Here is a 19098-nt window from a genome sequence, read left to right as displayed (position 1 = left end):
ATATTTTTTTTAAAGAAGGCTGGAGAGAGTCTGGAGCAGTTGATCAGACTTACCTGAGTTTGCTGAGTTAGTTCTGGCAAAGTAGGTGAAACAGACAGCGAAATTCAGCTTTTTTGGTTAACTCCAGCAAAAACACAGAGAAAGACTGTGTTTTTTAATCTGGCGCATGCGCACAGCGTCCCGGACGCCTCAGCGTCATCTTGGAAAAGGGCACAGCTTTACCTAAGGCAGTAACCTGACTCTGGACACAATAGAGAAGCGTGCAGAGCGGAGTAGGAGCGTCGGCGGTCATGACTGTTCCACAGTGGTGGACAACATGTGCCAGCAATCCCCTTAAGCAGGGAAAAAACCTAACTGACAAAGAAAAAAGGACAGGCATAATAGAGAGGAGGCCACTGCAATATATGAAGCTTCTTTAAAGCTTTCTGTGCCAGACATCCAGACGCTACCAGAGACCACCAGAACGGGGGTTCCCTCCATAGAAGCTCCTTTAGAGACTGTACAGGAGGGTCTTCCAAACAGGAGAGGCTTGAACCTGCTGGGGCGAGTGCGGTAAGAGGCTTTTTCTTTAATCTTGTAAATAGGAGCAACCTTGCTTATCCCAATCTGTCAGGTGAGGATAGAAAAGAGAATGCAGCGGGGTGTCTACCCTTCAAATTTATAGCTAACTAATCCTGTCAGGTTGTGGGGGCGGAGTCCCAACCCAGTGTGTGCTGCCATGAAGGCGTCAGGAAATACTTATTTGGCCTCATGCACATTGTCCATGCAATGTAAAATTTGGGCATTTTTCCACATAGGGGATGCACCCAGCTGCCCACATAAATGAATGGCTGTGCGTGGTTGTATGTCAATATATGTTGACACTATTATTTTGTTTTGTAATCATTATTTTATTGTTATATTACATACAAAAAAACATAGAACAAGATATATCCAGTAGTCTGTAAAGGAGAAAGGAAAAATGAACATTGTGGTGTCGACCTCGCAGGGTCGTTTATATTGAGCATGGACTACTAGATTCATTTTAGCAGAAACATAGTCAGAAGATCTAAGATTTCTGACCTCATATGAAGTAGTCTAATAAGGCACATCGGACGGGGAGACCCTCTAGGATTTTTGAGACGGCTGAAGCCGTATTATAGCCTGTCAGCTCACCAAGTCCTTTTTATAGGGCATGTATTGATCTTGGGCTGAGAAGGTAAGTCCCTTTGCTGAACATCAAATAAGTTGTCCCTCGGCCCACGAGTGGGGGGGGGGGCCCAAAGGCCTCCATCAAACCACCCTCCGCCTCCCGCCTGTCGGGGGGACCAGCAAATGATAGCAGTGTGCTTATCAGACAGGAACATCTATAATCTTGCGACCCTAGGGGGTAGCCTCATGTGAGAGTCTCTCCGTCCGTCATCATAGAATCAACAAAACATTCTACTATTATAAAATAAACCAGATAAGCAGTAAAGAAAATAGAGAGAGTTGGGGGGGGGGGGGGGAGAGGGGGAGAGGGGTGGAACGAGCTAAGCATACCTGTGATCCCTAGGGATGCGTCGTCCATATCCACGCCGGGCGCACCGCAACACGAACATCCATCACATCAATCAAAGCTAGTCCACATTACCTCATCAAATTCTGGGTTCTCTATCTCTACGGGTTCTAAGTGAAGGGTCTGCTAACTCTACTAAAACTGTATCTAAGCTGGAGGGGACCCAGCGTGGGTCAGAGGAAAAATCATTCCAGGGTGTCCATATTGCTAAGTATTTCTCCCGAGAACCTCGACAGGTAGCTATCCACTCCTCAGCCTCACGTATCGCATTTACTCCTGCAATCCACTGTTCCCTAGTAGGGATACTGGACTTCTTCCAGTAATTTGGAAGTAGTCGCCTGGCTGCATTCAACAAGTGTGGCAGCACACTTTGTTTATATTGTCTAAGTGAGGATGCGGGTATATGCAATAGAAAGTGCTCAGGAAAGAGAGAAAGGAACCTCCAGCCCTAGTATGATTTTTATCTGGTCTTGAACATCTTCCCAAAAGGGCTTGATTATGGGGCAGCTCCACCATATATGTATAAGAGTGCCCCTGTGTCCACATCCCCGCCAACAATGATCCGATATAGTGGGGTAAATGCGGGCTAAGTCTGCTGGCACACGGTACCAGCGAGACATTATTTTAAAATTCGTTTCTTGAGTTCGGGAGTCTACGGAGGATGAATGGGCCATATAGTAAAGATGGATCAATTGTGTAGCTGTAAGTTCGTGCTCTAGATCATTTTTCCACCTTCGAATGTATGTAGGTTTGAGTTGGAGAGCCGCATCCCCTAAAAGTTGGTACAGTGCCGACAACATATGAGGAACTGGCTCTTCATCTGTGAAGAGACGTTCATAAGGGGTGGGGGTGGATGGGTCCCTAATCGTATGAATATGTTTCCCAAAGAAGTGGTGCAACTGTCTGTATCTCCAAAAATTGAGTTGCTGGCCTTTGCGTCCTACTGGTAGGTTTTCATAGCTCAAAAGCTTACCATCCTTCATGAATTTGCCGCAACTGGCGTTTCCATCATCTAACCATGGCTCAAAAAACACCATCTGTTCACCTGGAGGGAACCATTGAAACCCACCAAGCGGTGCCAGCGGGGACACAAGGGGAGCTAATTTCAGCAGTGAATTTGTCTTGTCCCAAACCGACAACACCTGAGTCGTCAGTGGGGAGCTCGTTTTGGAAAGCCCCCTATATTCCCGCGGCAACCATGGAGCGTAAGCCAGATTTCTACCAGCCAGGCACTTCTCTAAGTTGACCCAGAGTTTGGAATGTGTGTGGAAACGCCAGTTCAGGATCCTCTGAAGGGCTATAGCTCGATAGTATCTCTTTATATCTGGGATTCCCAATCCACCCGCTCGCTTTGGGCGGTTTAGCAGACCTAAAGCTATCCTGGGCTTTCGTGAGCTCCAAATGAAGTCTGAGAGAATACTGGACAGTTGGTCAAAAAAGGCTCTGGGTAGAGTGATCGCTAGCATCTGTAGGTAAAACAGTATGCTGGGTAAAACATTCATCTTTATAATGTTCACGTGACCAAGCCACGTAAAAGCAGTCAGCGTCCATCGTGAGAGGTCGTCTCTCACAATAGACAGCAGTTGTGGGTAATTAGTCATATACAGGGTGTCAAAACGATCTGTGAGCCGTATGCCTAGGTATTTTAATTGGGTTGAGGTCCAAGTGAAAGGGAAGGCCGCCTGAAGGTTTGTAGTCAGTTGGAAGGATAAGCAGATAGGGAGGATCTCCGACTTCCAAAGGTTAATTTTGAAATTAGATACTGACCCAAAGATCTTCAGTTCCCGCATTAGGTTAGGCAGTGAGATCAGGGGGTCTGATAGGTGGAACAAAATGTCATCAGCGTATGCCGATAGTTTGTGCTCCATATTTCCAACCTGTAGTCCCTTGATGTTCTGATTGGCTCTCACAGAGCGGAGAAGTGGTTCCAATACTAAAGCAAACAATAGGGGTGAAAGGGGACACCCCTGCCTCAAGCCATTGCCAATGGGGAAGCGAGATGAGAGTGTCCCATTTAATTTGACCTGTGCGCAAGGTGTAGAATATAGAGCTAAAATTGATGTCAGCATTCGCGGACCTAAGCCTAATGATGTAAGTACCGCTGTCAGATAAGACCAATCAACACAGTCGAAAGCTTTTTCCGCGTCTGTGGATAAAATCAAATAAGGTTGTGGGTCTGGACGGGTGCGTGCCCAATGTATGAGTTGTATTGCTCTAAGGGAGTTGTCTCTGGCTTCTCTACCTGTTATGAAGCCTGTTTGGTCGGGATGGACAATGTTTGGCACAAGGTGCTTAAGTCTGTTAGCTAAAATTTTCGCTAGGAGTACAAATTGAGATGGGAGATGGGGCGGTAGCTCTGGGGGACGGTGGGATCCTTGCCCTCCTTCGGTATCACTGTGATGTGTGCCAGAAGTGCTTCCGAAGGGATTTCTTTACCTCCTGCTTTAGAATTAAAATATTTGCACATAGGTGTAGCTAGCAAGGGAAGGAAGGTCTTATAGTATTCTTTGGTGAACCCGTCCGGGCCAGGGCTTTTCCCATTGGGTAAGGACTCCACCGTTGCCCCAAGCTCCATTACCGTAATTGGGACTTCTAAAGCTGAAGACTGGTCGTCAGTGAGTGGTGGGATCCCGGCTGAGGACAGGTAGTCCTGTATCGCATGCTGTCTAGCGTCTTTCGTGATGGTAGGGGTCTCGGAGTCTAAATTGTACAATTTGGCGTAATAGTCCCGAAAGCCTGAGGTGATCTTGGAGGATTGAACCACCATCTCTCCAGAGGCCGATTGTAGTTTATGTATACATGACTGAGCCTGTCGTTTTCTAAGTGCCCGTGCTAGCATACGTCCGCATTTGTTTCCATGCTGGTAATATTTATGTGACATATAACGGAACTGTTTCTTGGTTTGTCTATCTAGAAAAAGTAGGAACAGCTCCCTCAGGTCAGTAAGCTTCTTTAACGCTTCAGGATTCCCATCCGCTTTATGCTGGAGTTCCGCCTTTTGGAGTGCTGTGTAATCTCAAAAAGTCAGCCTGTCGTTCTTTTTTAAGTCTGGTCCCCTGAGAGATCAACTCTCCGCTTGCTACGGCCTTATGGGCCTCCCACACAACTCCATCACTCACGTCGAATTCTCTCTGAAGTAGTGAGTCAGAGTGTCAGAGACACTCTTCACCACCACTTCATCATCGAGTAAATTAATGTTCATTCTCCACGTCCAGATCCTATGCCCTCTTGAAGGTAAAGTAAGAGTTACGTGGACTGGGGCATGGTCTGAGATAGAAATATTACCAATAGATGCTTCTTGTAGGAATTCTAGCGTGGCACGATCCACATAGATGTGGTCTATTCGAGTGTAAACGTCATGTACTTTGGACTAGTAGTGCTTAAGAAACGTAAAGGAATGGGGGGATCTCTTATGGGATGTGTCTACCGAGGGGTCTCGATTCACTTACAGATCCAGGGGACGGTATAGGTGAGCCGACCATCCGATTTCCGCGTGCAGCGTTATGCTGAGAGGCTTTGGAGGATTTTGAGGCCTTCGCTGCCGATGCCATCTCCCGCTGGGCCCGGGGAAGAAAGAATCAAGCTGCCCCTGTCGCGTGCGGTCGTTCTGCAGTGGCTGCGAGGATGCCCGGTTCCTCTGCGACATCTATAGTGGTGGATGGGGTAAGATTGTTCTCCCATAGCGGTGATGAGGTGCGGCGGTGAGACGGAGCGAGAGGAAGCACGTCTTCACCCCTCCATGGCCAGGACACGCCCCCCGACACTATTATTTATACTTTTTTTGTCTTTAAACATAACATTTACAGTACATTTTGTATTTATATTATATTTTATATATTTTTTTATTTTTATCAATATTTTATATACTTATTTTCTACTCTTTTTTTTTTTATCAACTTTACTTTCTTCTTGAAGGGGTGTAGATCTGAACAGTGGAGATCTAATCTGAAGCCTGCAATAGATCTTCATAGCAATAACCTGGTACTGCATAGGAGGGTCCTTGTCCTTACAAGTGGAGGAGGTGTCGGTAAAGGAAGGAAGGAAGGGGGCGCATGCTTGCTACCCTCCTTTTCCTGGCTGCCCAGGCTACATGCCTGGATAGGGGTGTGGTTGGAACAATAAGTGGAATCTAACACTTTTTTTTTAAATTAAGCCTTGTTTAAACTTGAAACTGAGGGGTCATTTTTACCACTCCTCAATCACTCCCTTTATCTCTGCTGAGGCAACGGCTTGGGGTGTACACATGCTGCACCCATGATGCTTTGCTTCACAAGCACGGCAGGAATTATACCCCATGTTGCACTCAGTGGACGATGCCACCTGCCAAACGTGACCCATACAAGTGAACACCTCCTCACCACCTGTATACTGCTGTCTGTAGAGTGATCTGAATGCGGACCGCTGTTCAGACAGCAAAGCAAGTCTAAACAAGGCCATAGTGTTCACTATTTCTTTTAAAAAAATGGAAATCTATCATAAATAACAGTGTCCAGCAACCACGATGACCTGCTGTCTGACAATGTTAACCTAATAAAAGCTCATTGGTAAATGAGAGCTCCATGGTGTGTGTACATATGTACATATATGTACATATTGTGACAGTGTTCCCAGGTGACGTTGTTCACAAATAGCCCACATTTATTTATATAAATTAATCATTCTTAGCTTTCTATGTATGTCAGAAAAAGGTATAAAATGTCCATATGTTTCATTAAACAAACAAAAAAAAAAACCTCAAAGAACACACATTGTTAGCATATAGGAAATTATCAGTTTTTAAAGCGGAACTTTACCCATAACAAATTGATAAAGAATAATTCTTTAGCAAGGAACATATATTTGTTCTGTAAATTGCCTACAGCATTGCTCCTGATTCTTCTTGATGGAGGCTGCCATTTTGCTGAAGCCCAGAATCCAAAATTTTTAGGCTGTCAGCAGATTGGTCTCTATTAGGGATGAGCTTCGTGTTCGAGTCGAACCCATGTTCGACTCGAACATCGGCTGTTCGATCGTTCGCCGAATTGCGAGCGATATGGGCCGTTCGCGCCAAATTCTTGTGGCGCGTCACGGCCCATAATTCACTGCGGCATCGCAGTGCATTGCTTGCTGATGATTGGCCAAGCATGCACTATGACCCGCATGCTTGGCCAATCACAGCGCCGCCTTAACAGAGAGCCATAATTGGCCAAAGCCAAGGAGGCTTTGGCCAATTATGGCTCAGGGGATTTAGTACACGCCCCACACTATATAAGGCCGCCTGCACGGCGGCCCTGTGCAGTGTGTTCCGGTGTGCTTAGAGAGAGAGAGAGACAGTGTCATTTCATTTGAGTTAGCTAGATTAGGCAGGACAGTCAGTCAGTTAGCTGCACTTAAAGTGTATTGTGTATATATATGCATCCCAGGTGTTGCATATATATATATATATATATACACTGTATTCAGTTTAGCTAGATCCGTTCCTGTTATCTTCTAGACTATTTACATTTAGTGCAGTGCGTCCTGCTCACAGTGTTCAGCTAGATCCCTTCCTGTTATATTCCTACTGACAGGCAGGCTTGTCTTGTTACAGTATTTTGAAGAAAATTACTGGTGTTCTTTTGATCCTATTAGTACCACAGTCAGGCAGCTAGACTATTTACAGTTAGTGCAGTGCGTCCTGCCCACAGTGTTCTGCTAAACCTACAAGTAAGTGGGGTGCGTCCTGCTCACAGTGTTCAGCTAAACCTACAAGTTAGTGGGGTGCGTCCACCTCACAGTGTTCAGCTAAACCTACAAGCTAGTGGGGTGCGTCCTGCTCACAGTGTTCAGCTAGATCCGTTTCTGTTATCTTCTTACTGACAGGCAGGCTTGTCTTGTTACAGTAAATACAGCTACCTGAAGAAAATTGCTGGTGTTCTTTTGATCCTATTAGTACCACAGTCAGGCAGCTAGACTATTTACAGTTAGTGCAGTGCGTCCTGCTCACAGTGTTCTGCTAAACCTACAAGTTAGTGGGGTGCGTCCTGCTCACAGTGTTCAGCTAAACCTACAAGTTAGTGGGGTGCGTCCACCTCACAGTGTTCAGCTAAACCTACAAGCTAGTGGGGTGCGTCCTGCTCACAGTGTTCAGCTAGATCCGTTCCTGTTATCTTCTTACTGACAGGCAGGCTTGTCTTGTTACAGTATTTTAAAGAAAATTACTGATGTTCTTTTGATCCTATTAGTACCACAGTCAGACAGCTAGACTATTTACAGTTAGTGCAGTGCGTCCTGCTCACAGTGTTCTGCTAAACCTACAAGTTAGTGGGGTGCGTCCTGCTCACAGTGTTCAGCTAAACCTACAAGTTAGTGGGGTGCGTCCACCTCACAGTGTTCAGCTAAACCTACAAGCTAGTGGGGTGCGTCCTGCTCACAGTGTTCAGCTAGATCCATTTCTGTTATCTTCTTACTGACAGGCAGGCTTGTCTTGTTACAGTAAATACAGCTACCTGAAGAAAATTGCTGGTGTTCTTTTGATCCTATTAGTACCACAGTCAGGCAGCTAGACTATTTACAGTTAGTGCAGTGCGTCCTGCTCACAGTGTTCTGCTAAACCTACAAGTTAGTGGGGTGCGTCCACCTCACAGTGTTCAGCTAAAGCTACCTGTAGAAGGTTGGTGGTGTTCTCATACTACAGGCAGGCAGTTGATTTTGCTAGCTGCAGTATCAGTACAGGTGCTGTACTGATAGTGCTGGTCGTGGAGACGGTGCATCCTCATCAGCACGTGGCCATGGGACACGCTTGGCCTTTTTTTCGGCAGCTGGCCATGTTGAGCCGCAACATGCGGAAGACTTGGTCGAGTGGATGACCAAGCCGTCCTCATCCTCCTCATCCTCTCTCACCCATGCCCAGGGTACTTTGTCTGGCAAAGCAGCGGCCTCTTCCCTCGGCTCAATGTCATCAGTGACTCCTTCCCTAGCCCCACCATGTCCTCCTGAGGAGTCCCTCGAACTGTTTGACCACAGTGTTGGGTACATGCTCCGGGAGGATGCCCAGCGTTTGGAAGGCTCTGATGATGATACTGAGCTCGATGAAGGCAGTAACACGAGCACGGACAGACGGGGTGCCCAAGAAGGACAGCAATCTGGCAGTCATGCTCCCCCTGCTGCAGCATACTGCCAGGTTTGCTCCAGTGATGAGGAGGGAGGGGATGATGAGGTCACTGACTCAACTTGGGTGCCTGATAGGAGAGAGGAGGAGGAGGAGGAGGAGGAGGCGGCACATCATCAACGAGGCAGGATGCCCTCCAGGGGCCAGCCTAAGGGCAGCACATTGACTGCATCACACCCCAAAGCTCCACATGTGCAGGGCGCTGCAGTCTCTGCGCGTTATTCAAAAAGTTCTTTGGTGTGGGCCTTTTTTGAGACGAGTGCATCAGATCGCACCACTGCTATTTGCAACATATGTCTCAAGCGTATCTCGCGTGGCCAAAACATCTCCCGCTTGGGTACCACATGCTTGACCAGACATATGTTGACCTGCCATGCAGTTCGTTGGCAAGCGTATCTAAAAGACCCACACCAAAGAACAAAGAGGACCTCTGCTTGCTCCTCATCAGCTGAGATTTCCAACCCCACTAGACCTTCAGTCCTCTCTGAGACCTGCACTGAGAGGAATGAAGGTGTAGAATTAGGTGTGTCACAGCCACGTACTTGTGGGCAATCTGCTTTTGGTACACCGACGTCAGATTGTACCAGGCAAATTTCCCTGCCCCAGCTGCTGCACCGCCGAAAGAAGTTTGCTCCCAGCCATCCACATGCCCAACGGTTGAATGCTAGCTTGGCAAAATTGCTAGCACTTCAACTGTTGCCTTTTCAGTTGGTAGACTCTGCCCCCTTCCATGAGTTTGTGGAATGTGCGGTTCCTCAGTGGCAGGTACCCAAACGCCACTTTTTCTCATGGAAGGCGATTCCGGCTCTCTACCAGCATGTGGAAGGCAATGTCCATGCCTCGCTGGACAGGGCGGTCAGCGGTAAGGTGCATATTACCGCTGACTCATGGTCCAGCAGGCATGGACAGGGACGTTACCTAAGTTTCACGGCGCATTGGGTGACTCTGCTGGCAGCTGGGAAGGATGCAGGACAAGGTGCAGTAGTGTTGGAGGTTGTTCCGCCACCACGCCTCCAAAATGCTAATGATTGTGACACACCTCTCTCCTCCACCCCCTCCTCTTCTTCTTCCTCCATGGCCTCTTCCTCGGAACCAGCGGTGCTCCGTAGTCGTTCAAGGGGCTACGCAAGTACGCAGGCCAAAAGATGCCATGCGGTGCTTGAGCTGGTGTGCTTGGGGGACAGGAGCCACACTGGGGCAGAGGTTCTGTCAGCTCTGCAGGGGCAGGTTCAGAGGTGGTTGACGCCACGCCAACTTAAGGCAGGAATGGTGGTTTGCGACAATGGCACCAACCTCCTCTCTGCCCTCCGACAGGGACAAATGACCCATGTGCCCTGTTTGGCTCACGTCCTTAACTTGGTGGTGCAGCGGTTCTTGGGCAGGTACCCGGGCTTACAGGATGTCCTGAGGCAGGCCAGGAAAGTCTGTGTGCATTTCCGCCGGTCATATAATGCCAGTGCTCGGCTGACGGACCTCCAAAAGGAGTTTAACCTGCCCAAGAACCGCCTAATCTGTGACATGCCCACCAGGTGGAACTCAACGTTGGCCATGCTGCAGCGGCTGCACACGCAGCAGAGGGCCATCAATGAGTACCTGTGCGACTATGGCACCAGGACAGGGTCAGGGGAGCTTGGTTTTTTTCCCCACGCCAGTGGGCCATGATCAGGGATGCATGCACTGTCCTGTCACCATTTGAGGAGGCCACGAGGATGGTGAGCAGTGACAGTGCATGCATCAGTGACACTGTCCCCCTTGTCCACCTGTTGGAGCACACGCTGCGTGGAATAATGGACAGGGCACTTGAGGCAGAACAGAGGCAGGAAGAGGAGGACTTCCTTAGCTCTCAAGGCCCCCTTTATCCAGACAGTGTTCCTGCGTGCCCGCCAATCACACAGGAAGAGGACGAGGAGGAAGAGGAGGAGGAGGAGGAGGAAGATTGTGTCAGTATGGAGGTGGAGCCTGGCACTCAGCATCAGCAGCAGTCTTTAAGGGATCAGTCCCAAGAAACACATGGACTTGTACGTGGCTGGGAGGAGGTGGCTGCGGACCATGTCATCCTTAGTGACCCAGAGGACTCCGGACCGAATGCCTCAGCAAACCTACGCTGCATGGCCTCCCTCATCCTGCAAAGCCTGCGTAAGGATCCTCGTATTCGTGGTATCAAGGAGAAGGACCAATACTGGCTGGCAACCCTCCTTGATCCACGTTACAAGGGTAAGGTTGCGGACCTTATCTTGCCATCGCAGAGGGAGCAGAGGATGAAACATCTTCGGGAGGCCTTGCAGAAAGGTCTGTGCAACGCGTTCCCAGAGACTGGGAGGTTACAAACTCCTGTTTCTGGACAACGTGTTGCTGAGGCTTCGGTCAGTCAAAGAAGGAGCGGTGGAGAAGGTGGCCGTCTGACCGATGCGTTCAGACAATTTTTTGGTCCGCAGCCCCAAGGTATGATCGGTTCCAGCAACCATCGCCAGCGTCTGTTTTACATGGTGCAGGAATACCTAGGGGCAAGATCAGACTTGGACACCTTTCCCACCGAAAATCCTCTGGGTTACTGGGTCTTGAGGATGGATCACTGGCCAGAGCTTGCACAGTATGCAATTGAGCTACTGGCCTGTCCTGCATCCAGCGTTCTTTCGGAACGCACATTCAGTGCTGCTGGAGGCGTGGTAACCGATCACAGGGTGCGTCTGTCCACTGACTCGGTCGATCGACTGACCTTCATAAAAATGAATGAGTCTTGGGTCACCACCAGCTACCAAGCACCTGATGCTGATGTAACCGAATAATTTTTTTTGAAATCTCAGATCCCTTCAAAGACTGCCTATGCTGATGCTGAGTGACTATCCCTGAGTAATTATCCTCTTCCTCCTCAATCATCACGCTGATAGCTTGTAAGAACATTTTTGGTTCTGGGTGCCACCACCAGTGCCTAAGGCACAATTTTTCAGCCCCTGTTTAACAGGGGCGTGTAATTACGATTTTTGATGTAATACTTTGCAGCAGGGCTCGTTCCTGCATTCCAACTAGAGTGTCTGTGAGGGGTTGCAGTGTTGTGGCACCAGCACCAGTGCCTAAGGCCCAATTTTTCAGCCCTTGTTTAACAGGGGCGTGTAATTACAATTTTTGATGCAATACTTTGCAGCAGGGCTCGTTCCTGCATTCCAACTAGAGTGTCTGTGAGGGGTTGCAGTGTTGTGGCACCAGCACCAGTGCCTAAGGCCTAATTTTTCAGCTCCTGTTCAACAGGGGCATGTAATTACAATTCTTGATCTAATATTTCACAGCAGAGCCCTGTGAGGGCTTACAGTGTTGTGGCCACAGCAACACCTAAGGCCCAAATTTCTGCTGAGTATATAGGGCAGGACCCTACTTTCAAACAACTAACTTACAAACGACTCCTACTTGCAAACGGAAGGAGACAACAGGAAGTGAGAATAAATCTACCCCTAGGAAGGGAAATTCTCCCCTGTAAGAGTTAATATGGGAAAAACATTTCTCCTTTCCACTGATGCTTTCCAATCCATTGGGACAAAAAGTGAGGTGAAATCTTCTGAAGAGGAGGAAAGACAGCAAAACAAATGTCACAGGGGTGATAACCCTTCCCTATGTTTTCCAAAAAGCTTAAAAAAGATTTTTTGGCTGGAGCTAAACACGTTAAAAATGTACCCGTTCAAAATTACAAAGAGATTCTACTTAACAACAAACCTACAGCCTGTATACTGCTGTTCAGAGTATATAGGGCCTGGTGGCCCCACACCTTTCCTTATTTTAATTTGGGTGCGGGGTTCCCCTTAATATCCATACAAGACCCAAAGGGCCTGGTAATGGACTGGGGGGTACCCATGCCGTTTGTCTCACTGATTTTCATCCATATTGCCAGGACCCGACATTACATTAAACCCGCAAGCAGTTTTAAATGAGATTTTTTCCTTTAAAAATGACATTTGGTGCAGGGACTGTTCTAAACACGGGAAACACGCGTCACTTTACAGGCATACTATAGACACCCCTCAGGTACGATATTTAAAGGAATATTTCACTTTTTTTTTTTTTACTTTAAGCATCATTAAAATCACTGCTCCCGAAAAAACGGCCGTTTTTAAAAGTTTTTTTTGCATTGATACATGTCCCCTGGGGTAGGACCCGGGTCCCCAAACCCTTTTTAGGACAATACCATGCAAATTAGCCTTTAAAATGAGCACTTTTGATTTCGAACGTTCGAGTCCCATAGACGTCAATGGGGTTCTAACGTTCGTGCGAACTTTCGGTCCGTTCGCAGTTTCTGGTGCGAACCGAACCGGGGGGTGTTCGGCTCATCCCTAGTCTCTATATTTTCAGCATAGTGCTGAAATATAGAGAGAAACTGAGCATGTGCAAAGCAGGGTGAGACCTGAAGTGATCAGCCTGAAGTGATCTAGTTTACTTAATTTCCTGACAAAAGTTCAACTTTAAAGAAAATTAAGGGGGTTGATTTACTATAAACCGAAAAGCGCAAAATCTAGTGCAGGTGTGCATGGTAGCCAATCAGCTTTTAACTTTGGCTTGTTTAAATAAACTTTGACAAAAAAACTTTGAAGGTGATTGGTTTCTATGCAGAGCTGAAACAGATTTAGCACTCTCCAATTTTTGTAAATCAACCCCTAAGTGTACCCAATGTGTCTATTCTACTTAAAGTGATTGTAAAGGTTAATAACAAACATGTTATACTTACCTGCTCTGTGCAAGGGTTTTGCACAAAGCGGCCCTGATCCACCTTTTCTGGGGTCCCCCAGCGGTGCTCCTGGCTCCTCCCCTTCATCAAGTGCCCCCACGGAGAGCCGCTTTCCATTGGGGCACTCGTGCGGGCGCGCTCCTGAGTCCTGCTGCAGCCATTTACACAAACAGAAGGACTCGGCCCCGCCCCCGGCTCTTGAGTAACTGGATTTGATTGACAGAAGTGGCAGCCAATGGCTCCTGCTGCTATCAATCTGTCCAATTAAGACTCGAGACAGCGGCTGGAGCTGCTTGGCTCGTTTCTCATCGATGGAATGAACGGGTTCAGGTAAGTAAAAAGGGGGCTCTGGGGGGCAGCTGCAGCACAGAAGGTTTTAAGGTTAAAAACCATGAGACTTTACAACAATGTTCATTTAAAGACATCTATAAAAAAAAAAAAAAAAAAACGCTTCAAAGTAATAAATTATTGTAGTCAACATCACATACTTTGTGTTTGTTGTGTGAAGAGGACATCAAATATCTTTAGGGCACAGTATGACATACAGAAGTAGTTAAGTAGCTTGTTTGTTTGTCTTATGTGAGAGAAAGTAGGATGAATGGATTTTGAGATTAAACCGATAGGGATAACTGCATGCTATTGCTGCAAAATATGCAAATGACCTGATTTTACTGGCCTCAAAACTAATAATAGCAATTGATACCAATACTATTACTGGTACAAATATTGTATATTACTAAGACTGGTACTTTTTTGCTAAAATTACTATTTGTGCTTTTTCAATAACAACTTGCATTTGTGAAACAAAAAACAGTCTTTATTTTACATAGCTACATAGTTCGTAAGGTTGAATAAAGACACCAGTCCATCATGAGTGAGTGTGGGTGAAAATCTACAATTGTCCCTATCCCTATACATTATGTCTCATTAAGATGCTCGTCTATTATTATCATTTATTTAAGGTACCCATATAGCGATGTCAATTTACGCAGCAATCCACACATACATCACACACTCACGTTGGTCCCTACCCTCAAGGAGCCCACAATCCAAGGTCCATAACTCACATTCATATACTAGGGCCAATTTTTTGGACAGAAGCCAATTAACCTACCAGCATGTCTTTGGAGCGTGGGAGGAAACCGGAGTGCCCAGAGGAAACCCACTCAGGCACAGTGAGAACATGCAAACTCCAGGCAGGTAGTGTTGTGACTGGGATTTGAACCAGCAACCCTTTTTACGGCAAGAGTGCTACCCATTTCACATTGGTAATGTAGCCATCTGTCATCACCAGATTAGAGGAGATTTTTTTTCTTTAGATTAAAAAACACCCCTAATGAAAGGCAAACTACTTACAGAGTAAGAAACACATTTTACAGCTCATTTCATGGCAAAATATTTTCAAACAAAAAATATCTCCACATGCTACTATTCCAATTTTACAGAAAAGAGAGGGGTAGCTCTTTGTCTGTCCCAGCAGATGTCTTTTATGGATACAAAAGTAATATGTGACCTAAAGGATGATATCTCTTAGTGAAGGGATGTTTGTTTGAAAACCCTGCCATATTCATAATTTATTATGCATCCAATTTAGGGCAACTACAATCCTTCTCCAAATTTATTTTGGAACCTCCACCCCGAAACATAAGGAGCTCTTATAATATCAGGAGACTCTAACTTAGCCTTAGATCTTAGGCTCCATTCACACTAGCGCGTTTTTTGATGCATTTTGCATTTTGCAGAAATGCACAGGAATTTTTTAACATGGGTTCCTATGGAACATGTTCACATCAATGCCTTTTTGTTTCTCTGCATTTTTGGAAAGGGTCAGGGACTTTTTTTCATGCAAAATGCAGCGTTTTGCATGTAATAGAATTCAATGGACAAGCATCAAACAGGGCTGGTGCAAGGATTTTTGAGACCCTAGGCGAAACCTCATTTTGCTACCCCCCTTGGCTCCACCGCTGACTCCACCCCCTTTGCCCTGCCCATGTTTATAGCACCTTTTTAATGAAGTGCCCATCAAATGCAGCCTCACCAGCGCCCATCAAAAGCAGCCTCACCAGCGCCCATCAAATACAGCCTACCAGCGCCCATCAAATGCAGCCTCGCCAGTGCCAATCAAATGCAGCTTCACCAGCGCTCATAAAATGCAGCCTCACCAGCGCTCATCAAATGCAGCATCACCAGCGCCCATCAAATGCAGCCTCACCAGCGCCCATCAAATTCAGCCTCATCAGCACCCATCATATGCAGCCTATTAGTGCCTATCAATTAATTTTTGCTTGCTTCCATCTATTTGGGAGTCAGGACACAGACACAGTCCTCCGCTGCCTCTGCGCCTCTGACACTATGTGCGAATGGAAAAGCGGCGGCTGCCTGCTGATGCTGAGACTTAGTTGCTTGCTGCAGAAAGAAGAGAGTAGAAACACCAGTGGCCGGGCGCCCTAGGCAGCAGTGCGCCCTAGGCGGCTGCCTAGTTTGCCTAGTGGTAGCACCGGCCCTGGCATCAAACACGCAAGTGCACCATTTTTGCAGCGTTTTTGCTGCGTTTTTGATGCGTTTTTGATGCGTTTTTGCCGGTTTTTTTTTTTTTTTTTTTTTAGACTGTAAAAAAAACTGTAAAAAAAAAAAAAAACGCAAAACGCGGCAAAAACGCGGCAAAAACACAGCAAAAACGCTACAAAAACGCTGCTCAAAAACGTGGCAAGCATGAAAAAAAAAACTCCAAAAACGCTCAAAAGCAACATGCATAGGTGTGAATCGAGCCTTATTCTGGACAAAACTATTACCCCAACTAATAAAAATACTCGCAAAGGAAGCCACAATTTAGCAGATTTTCTATACCAAATTTGCATGATCGATGTCCAGAGGGAAGCTATCCTTGAAAACAAAACAATAAAGCATGTATTAAAGTTTTAGCTACTGTATATGAAGGTAATCTTTCCTAGAACAATACATGCATTATGACCAAAATAAACTATATTCACATTAGACAGGCCCCTGACCAAACAGGCAAAACATTAGCCCTACTATCAGCCTTACACTCTAATTAGGACTTCTCAGCCCCCAGAGATGCAATGCTTTTTTCCCTTGCCCTACATTAAGATGGTAACAAGTCTTTCCTTGGACTACTTTTTCTCCACATCAGAAGCCATGGGCATGGGGTCTCAATATCTACACATACTTGAAGAGGACCTTCATCCTAAATGGCATATTGTACTGCCTGCCTCCTCACCCCTCCCTCTCTTACAAACTTTTTTTAAAAGTAATTATTTGTGCTGCAAGCCAGCACTTTAGCAATTCTTGCCTAGGTGAGAATTTCTGCCAGGCCCCTGCATGCAAAGACTCAAAATATGGCATTGTGGTCATTATATACACACATCAAAAAAGTACTGACTCTTGGGGGCAGAGCGACAATTTCCGGGACAGATGACTCAAAGTTCCAACAAGTCTCTGAAGGTATGGTTACTCCATGCCCAGTAGTCTCGGCCATAGTCAACGGAAAGAGGATTCATGTTTGGTCAGTGCCGAACCAGGACCACCCTGGAGCCCTAAGCAAAATTCTGCTAAGGGGCCCTCTACCTGACCCGTGATGCCGTGAGATATGTAAACCATTTGCCATTGCCACACAGTCACACCTGACACTTCAGTGCTCCCAATACAATTCTCCCTCCTTCAGAGTCCTCAGAGAGCCCCCCCTTACACCAGGGTCCCCAGAGAGCCCCCCCTTACACCAGGGTCCCTAGAGAGCCCCCCTTACACCAGGGTCCCAAGAGAGCCTCCCGTTACATTAATGTCCCCGGAGAGGCTTCCCTCTTACATTAGTGTCCCCAGAGAGCCCCTCCTTACACAGGGTCCCCAGAGAGCCCCCCCTCTTACATTAGTGTCCCCAGAGAGCCCCCCTTACACCAGGGTCCTAAGAGAGCCTCCCCTGGCAAGGGGAGAGTTTATCTGGCAAGGCCAGTGCGCCGCATACCCAGCAAGCATTTGCTGCAGGACGGGTGTGGCGGATCTGGCGGTGTGCTGAAGGTGACCATCTGTGGTGTGACCGACTATGACGGGAGCGGCTGCGGCGTGAGTGGCTGTGACATGAGCGGCTATGTCTTCGGTGGCGGGAGGAAGATCTTGAACGGCTTCTGTGGGACCTCCTGCTTGACGCATGACTTGATCTTCTTCCATGCCTTGAACTTGCAGCTCTTGACCTGGTAGGGCTGCCATAAACGCAGCGTTAGTGGTCCGGCTCTCTTTTTCTCTCCCCTTCTTCAATACTTACCAATGACGGACGGCCTTTTACCTAGTTTGCTGATGGTGATCTGCGCGGGCAGTGGTCTCCATAGCAATAGTGACAGGAAGTCTGAAGAGGAATAAGGGAAAAATTTTTATATATTTATATATATTTTTTTTTAAAAGAAGGCTGGAGAGAGTCTGGAGCAGTTGATCAGACTTACCTGAGTTTGCTGAGTTAGTTCTGGCAAAGTAGGTGAAACAGACAGCGAAATTCAGCTTTTTTGGTTAACTCCAGCAAAAACACAGAGAAAGACTGTGTTTTTTAATCTGGCGCATGCGCACAGCGTCCCGAACGCCTCAGCGCCATCTTGGAAAAGGGCACAGCCTTACCTAAGGCAGTAACCTGACTCTGGACACAATAGAGAAGCGTGCAGAGCGGAGGAGGAGCGGAGGCGGCCATGACGGTTCCACAGTGGTGGACAACATGTACCAGCAATCCCCTTAAGCAGGGAAAAAACCTAACTGACAAAGAAAAAAGGACAGGCATAATAGAGAGGAGGCCACTGCAATATATGAAGCTTCTTTAAAGTTTACTGTGCCAGACATCCAGACGCCCCCTGAGACCACCAGAACGGGGGTTCCCTCCATAGAAGCTCCTTTAGAGACTGTACAGGAGGGACTTCCAAACAGGAGAGGCTTGAACCTGCTGGGGCGAGTGCGGTAAGAGACTTTTTCTTTAATCTTGTAGATAGGAGCAACCTTGCTTATCCCTAACTGTCAGGTGAGGATAGAAAAGAGAATGCAGCGGGGTGTCTACCCTTCAAATTTATAGCTAACTAATCCTGTCAGGTTGTGGGGGCGGAGTCCCAACCCAGTGTGTGCTGCCATGAAGGCGTCAGGAAATACTTATTTGGCCTCATGCACATTGTCCATGCAATGTAAAATTTGGGCATTTTTCCACATAGGGGATGCACCCAGCTGCCCACATAAATGAATGGCTGTGCGTGGTTGTATGTCGATATATGTTGACACTATTATATTTTTTTGTAATCATTATTTTATTGTTATATAACATACAAAAAAACATAGAACAAGATATATCCAGTAGTCTGTAAAGGAGAAAGGAAAAATGTCCCTTTTATAGTCCCTTTTATAGGGCATGTATTGATCTTGGGCTGAGAAGGTAAGTCCCTTTCCTGAACATCAAAATAAGTGGTCCCCCGGCCCACGAGCGGGGCGGGGGGGGCCCAAAGGCCTCCATCAAACCACCCTCCGCCTCCCGCCTGCCGGGGGGACCAGCAAATGATAGCAGTGTGCTTATCAGACAGGAACATCTATAATCTTGCGACCCTAGGGGGTAGCCTCATGTGAGAGTCTCTCCGTCCGTCATCATAGAATCAACAAAACATTCTACTATTATATAATAAACCAGATAAGCAGTAAAGAAAAGAGAGAGAGTTGGGGGGGGGGGGGGGAGAGGGGGAGAGGGGG

The sequence above is a fragment of the Aquarana catesbeiana genome, linkage group LG03, assembly GCF_042186555.1.
Source record: "Aquarana catesbeiana isolate 2022-GZ linkage group LG03, ASM4218655v1, whole genome shotgun sequence".
Lineage (NCBI taxonomy): Eukaryota > Metazoa > Chordata > Amphibia > Anura > Ranidae > Aquarana > Aquarana catesbeiana.
This window is presented reverse-complemented; position numbering follows the sequence as displayed.